This window comes from Gossypium hirsutum, chromosome A10 (assembly GCF_007990345.1).
Source record: "Gossypium hirsutum isolate 1008001.06 chromosome A10, Gossypium_hirsutum_v2.1, whole genome shotgun sequence".
Classification (NCBI taxonomy): Eukaryota; Viridiplantae; Streptophyta; class Magnoliopsida; order Malvales; family Malvaceae; genus Gossypium; species Gossypium hirsutum.
The window spans coordinates 111,084,045-111,091,261 of record NC_053433.1 but is presented as its reverse complement, the minus strand read 5'-3'; positions in this window follow the sequence as shown (position 1 = coordinate 111,091,261).

Here is a 7,217-nt window from a genome sequence, read left to right as displayed (position 1 = left end):
TTTCCTGAATATTAAGACCCATTGAAGATATTTATGAAATGATCCTTTCTTAAGATCAATATTGCTTAAAACGTCCAACCACCTTTTGGACTGAAGAAGAAAATCTCTCGAGTGTCTCCAACCCATACATATAAGAATTCCTTAAACAATTGTCTTGTTTCAGTTTCTTATATTATCTAGAAATTTCTAGAGTAATATGCAAAACTTCATTTGTGAAGATATTTTAGTTCATCTATCATTATTTCAATGCAACATGCTTTATGAATATGGGAGACAAATAAATTGATCCTGAGGATAATTAGATTTGGAAAAATTATTGGAAGGAATGCAAAAAGATTAACCTAAGAACATATCTTTGCGAAGAAAAAGAATCCAAAGATAGTAAATAGGACAGAAATCAAACGCCCCAGATATAACAGCTTGAGCGTCTATACACCAGCTCCATGAAGACTTTCTTGAGTTCAACATGTGTTTAAAAGACCCAAAGTACTTTGTCGATGCCCCGATGCGCTTCACTCTTCATTGAATCAGATATAGAAAGATTACCGTGTGCTCTTCAAAATTTGAGCTGCCTTTTCGGGTTTTCAATTCAAAACCCCTTTGGTCTCAAGGTGCCCTTTGCGGGTTTTCACCTTGGCCTCTCCATTTTTCTTTTTCTTTTCTTTTTTCCTTTTTTTTGAAATAGAAGTCCCAAAGTGCCCTTTGCGGGTTTTCACCTTGGCTTCCCTTCTCCTTCAAACAAAGTACTCATTGACCGAGTCCGAATTCACTGGATCAAATAAATCCTTCCTATCCATTTCTTGTCAAAATCAGTGCACCTCTAGAGAAAGCCCTCTTTGCAACATATGGCCCTTCCCAATCCTTTTGCATGGGAAGGATTTCTTTCAGCACAAGGTTTCTCTTATGAGATTCTTTTGGATGAACCTTCTTTGTCATAAGTCTGTGTCATCCATTCTTAGTATATTTACTTAGGATGAATACTTTCAAGTTAAGTTTACTAGAGGTATTCAATTCTTGACTCCATCAAAGCTTGGAAGAAAAATCTTGATTCATAAACCCATGAGAAAGGGATTGCCCCAGCAGCAGTCCTGGCTGTTGTTTGTGAAACCCTATAAAAAGATGGTTCAATGATTCTCAGCAGACAAGAATAAAGTTACTGACTTTATCCTTCAACCTGGAAAGCTGAGGTACAGAGATTACTCCCGGAGCATACATCCCACCATGACTCAATGATGTTTCTAAAGCATCCCTAATCTTCATAAATTGCCCCCAACTGTGAAGCTGTCAAATAAGCGTAGCAAATAGGAGCCACAACAAATATGGCTGTGGTGCTTCCTTTGATACATATAGGATAGAGAATGAATAAACTTTTGCAGATCATCAGCCGAAAACCTAGCCTGGTCTAAGAGAACATGATAGTGGGTCTGCCTCGTGATTCCGATCATTCCAACATGGGTACCAAGGTAAAAATCATTGTTCTTTGGATGGCATACCCGATCATTCCAACATGGGTACCAAGGTAAAAATCATTGTTCTTTGGATGGCATACTTTGTTGTCAATGACAGTACCATGTAGCACATTGTCAGGAGATCCCTGCTGAAAAAAACTTAGTATGATGATTTTTCGTACAACAATAACCACAATCTTTAGGGTTCCACTTCTCGTCAAGGAACTTGCAAGCGTCAATAACTTGATCAAAACTTGATTGACTTGAGACTCGCTAACCCCATCCCTGAAAATAATGATTTGATCAGGTTTCCTCTTCCCTGAACTTGTATAGAAGTCTAAGAGAGCTATCGTCATCCACTTTGTCAGAAACTGGTTTTGAAGAAAGAATCTATCATTTTAAGCTTCAGAGACTGTGTACGGCCTGATGCCCTATAGCTGGAAATCAATGGCCACCGCCTGAAGCTAACCGTCGCAGCTATTGACGGCACATCAGACTGCTCAGGAAAGCCAAACAATGCACCCATTCCAAGGATGATAGTTGGAACCTTTGAAACAACTGGAATTGAAGGTGTTTGCCCCAGCATAAGCATAGAGAGTAGGCGGTAGTTTCTTATGCCAATTTTTACCAGTCTCGGTCATCTTCTGTAATTTATTTTTTCTTCTTTTTCTTTTCTTTTGGCAACCTTTGTTGTACTGTGGTATGGCATATTGTCTTTGAAAAGACTGCAAACTTTTGGCATTGTGCAGTTATATATAATCTTTTTTTTTTGAAATGGATGACTTTTGACTTTATAATATTGGCATATAAAGCTATCTCCCCCTTTTAATGGAGTAGTTGACGTCCACAAAGATGAGTCATTGTCAGCTTGAAACTTTTGACGAGCTCGGGCCCATAACATACATGCCCCATAAGTCTTGACTCCTTTAAATTTGGCATTCGTTGTACAACCGATGCGATCCCTTTCCATGGTGGACCAACAGTGCCCCAAAACCTCATGTTTATCCTGGCAATTGCAAATCCTCCTACATGCGTCTTTGGACCAAATTTTTGAATTCCCATAATAGCCTCAACAAGGTCTTGTTTTGTCACCTCAGCTAATTTCAATTTTGTAATCTTTCTTTCCTCTAAGGCTATATTTCCTACCACCACTTCATGGGGTAAAAATCATTTTCAACAAATTCAGAAACAAGTCACAATTTCTGTCACCTTCCAAGTACTGAGATTCCTCTAAACACATATCACACTCAAAAGGAACTCTGAATCTGTAGTATCGTTGCCCATGTCATTTATATCTAGGGATCTATGATAGGCACACAAAAGAATATACAAGGAATAAATGAATTCAAAAATGACTATTTACATGAAATGAAAATTTATAAAGAATGTCAAAGGTCAAAAGAATCAGAATGAAAGAATATTTACTCGGATAAATAATAAAAGTATGTTTTATTGAAAATAAAAATGTCTGAACATGAGCCCACTTCTCAAAAGAAATCTCATTACTCCTAGGCTTTAGAGCAATAAGAGTGTTCTGAATATTACTCCGTAAAATTCCTAAAGATTATAGGAAGTTCTTCTGCAGTCCAATTGTTTAAAGAAATTCCCGATTCGTAAGGACGAATGCCCTCAAGGTTTCTTTGTTCAGTCCCTTCCTCATGTATGACATTGATGGGATGATTTTCATTTCCAAACACCCCCTTCTCCGGGTAAGCTATCCCTCCTGACATAAAAGTAGGGGATATGTAAGGGAACGTCGTTAATTCCCATTCAAATTCTTTTTCACTTAGCCGTGACCCTTTTCTCAATCTCTCTTTTCTTTCCCTTTTTAATAACTTTAACTAATTAGGGTCTTTTTATAATTTAAATGCATATGATGCGATGTGATGTAATGCAAATGCATGAATGCAAAAAGGTATCGATCTCGACTCAATTTCATTTAGGAAACTTTATTTAGAAAAAGAATATCTTTACATATGAATGGATTACAAATACGCCTTCGTCCTATGGCCCAAAGTTTTAACTCAAAAAAGCTAACTCTTGACAATGATCTGACTGTAGCTTGTATTTCGTGCTCAATGTATCAGTGTGTACCTTCATGGTCCGTAAATGATCTACTACCATCCTGAATTTGAGCTATGGCTTCACCCATGAGATAATCCCTACATCTATGGACACCTCTTCCAATGTCTGTGAAGTTGTTCTAATTATCTTGAAAGAAAGATTGGCAAACAAGTGGGCATTCCTGCTTAACATGCTACCTTAAAATGATATCCAACACCTTTAGTGTTTCTTGAGAGCTTTTAGATTCCTATCCACACAAAGCATTTTGAAATGCTTACATGGGTATCTTCTCAGCATAGTTAATCTCTACTTTAAAAGTCTTTTAAATGATATGGACTTCTTTAATCTCATTCTTTTGCGTCCATTTTGACAGATCATTAGGGCTTGCATTTCCATTATCTCTGATAAGTGCAACATAGTAAACTCATGCTTGTTGTTTGGTCCTATAATAAATAAGCCTTTTACCATCATAGAAACAATTCTTCCCACCCAACTCACCTTCGTAGGTCCATGCATTCTGTCAATCACTTTCCTTCCAACACTCTTACCATCGACCATCTTCCTATGAAAGAGAAATTTTGTAATGGTGGAAATGTCCATCGATACTCTTCTTGTTCACCTTAAAATGATTGGTGAGTACATTACCTTTTGCCCTGCAGCACGCCTTTCCATAGAGTGTCGAACAATCTTCTTTATATCCAATTCTGCTTTGATTGGAAACAACATTAAGACGCACCAGTGGCGGAAGAGGCAGGAATTCCAAGACTGCCCATTTTCCCTCCTGCTCTTTCCATTTTAGCTCACTCCCTATCCCCATGATGTTCATCAACTTCCTCATAAAAGTTGGAATACGGCCAGCCTTTGAGTAAACTTGAATCATAGGACAACGCCACAAAACTGAATATTCCTCCACCACGGATACCATATCGACTTTTCCAAACGTAAAGCAACTGTATGCAAGATTCCAATACTGAGTGATGGCCCGAAACAAATTCTCTTCTATTCCCAAGTTTAGCAAGTACTGCGAGTCCCCATGGTTGTTGTAGAACAACTGCTTGGCTTTGATACCCCATTGATCCCATATTTCCTTTAACTCATACTGATTATCTTGTGTGACACTGATACGAATGTAGTCTGACAGCTTTGACACATATCCCATGGCTAGACTATTTTCCTTTACTAACTGAGTTTGCTCTTGACCATATATGGACGTTAGCGTTGCCCTCCACTCTATCAAGAAGTCCGTTCTCCATAATAAAACTCTCTAACTTAGAAACTGACCGTGAATTGATACCTTTGTAAACGCAAAATGTCATGCAAACAAAAGAAAAGAAATAGTCAGTATCACATGATATCAATAAATCTCAACAATAATTTATAAGGGTAATATCTAAAGTTTAACTCTAACTAAGTTGGGCTCTTACGGTTATTTCTATATGAGGTTGGTTCTAAAGTTTGAGGTACCTGAACCAGCAGATTCCTCGATCCTCACCCATTATAGGCTCATTTGAATCAAGTTCAGTTCAAGGGAATATATTTCCCTATGGCTACACGGAGATGAAAATCTCACGAAACCATAGGTATGGATGTATCCCGAAAGTGATCCACTATCCTGCACGGATGCGAAAACCTCACGAAGGCATAGCTTCTCACTCCCACTTAATGGTGTGACCACAACGGTCATGCAAATGCAATGCGTATTAGAATATAGCAACACATGCAATAATACAAACACATGTAATGCAAAGAGGATTAAATTTTAAAATTTTAATTTCCGACATTAAGACAAGAGATAGTCAATTACACGGCTTGACTCTCTTAAACATCCCCAGTAGAGTCGCCAAGCTGTCGAAACCATTTTCAAATCGAGTTTTGAAAAATGGGAATCAATTTTAAAAAACGAAAACGTGAGTCGCCACCAATCTTTTTAAGTGTGATTAGATCACCTTTAAAATATTTTGTTTTAAAATTATTAGTTTTGGTCCACGAAATAAAAGAACGGGTTCGGGAGTCGGTTACATACGAGGAAGGATTAGCACCCTCGTAACGCCCAAAAATTGGTACCTAATTGATTATCAAATGTCTTTAATGTCGGAAATTTTAAAAATTTTAAGATGTAATCCTCTTTAAAATACTTTGATTTTGAAAATTTGGGTTCACTCGTATCAAAACATTGACACTAAGTTAACCTTTTGGAAATCCCTATCTCGAAACGACAAATCGCCACATCCAATAAGTTAGGACACAACGCTTTGAAATTCCAAAACAGTTGCTCGTATTTTGAAAATCTTAAAAACTTAGAAGGGTACTTGACTATTCGAACTCAACGAGAAAAGTTGCAACCCAATAAGTTAGGACACTACTTTTCTCGAAGCTTTCAAATACTAAGCATTGCCTTTTTTATTTTTATAAAAATTTTAAATATTGTTTTAAATGACCTTTTAGAGTGACGATTCTATATTACGAAACATAGATATTCAAATAGCGTATATTACAAAGTATTATAACACTTTATATAAATGCAATCACTATATAGAGGGTAAAATAGAATAATAAAAATAATCATGCTAAGCAAATAGGAGTATACCCAAAAGAAAGCATAATAAATGCACTAATTATATACAATATATCATAAATAAAACATTAAATAATATAAAAAACATGGTAAATATTAATGTGTAAAATATGTATGAGTAAAAATAGATGACATGCGTAGCAAATGGATAAATAGAATCTACATAAAATATAAAATATACAATCCAATAATTTAATGTACACCTGAATGGATTAATAAATGAAATGATGCATATAATACAATATATCAATGTACATATATAAAAATATGCATTTGAAAGTAAATTATAAAAGTCTAAGATATTACATAACATATGAAATACATAACATAACAATAATACATTAATTCTAAAGTAAAAACAAATATTGTATAATAATAAAAAAACATAAGTTTTAAAAATATATGTATAATATAAACAATTGATAAATAGAATGAGCATATAAAAAATGTGATATTTAATAATAAATTTAAAATATAATATATAATAAAAATATATTTATAAGAATAATAATTATATAAAATATATTGGTTTAGAAAAATAATGTATAAAATATCAAATATGTAAAAGAATTTATATTTATAATGAAATGATTATATAATATATATACATGCATAGAAAATATATATTTGAAAATAAACTATATAAAAAGGTTAAATATTATGATATATAAAATACATAATCAAATGTATAAAAGATAGGAAAAAAAATATACATATTTGAAAAATGAAGAAATTAAAATAAAAAAGGGTTGAAAAACTAAGATAGACGAAGAATAAAATAAGAACAAACCACAGAGAGTAAGAACGCAAGAGGGAGAGAAATTTGAGTGAATGCTCTCAAGAATTCTTATTGTTTCCCAAAACTCAAGTGTCTTTTACAATGAAGGGAGAGGCCTCTATTTATAGTTGAGCCTCCCCAAATCCAACGGTACAGATCAATTACATCAACGGTTAAGATTAAATGATATCTACAAATTAAATCTCCAAGATTACAAAATCATATCTTCTAAGATTGTATATCATATCTAAGATTGCAATCATATCTAAGATTGTATCATATCTAAGATTGCAATCATATCTAAGATTGCATATCATTGAAGATTATATTTCCATATGAGTCAAGCTTGTAG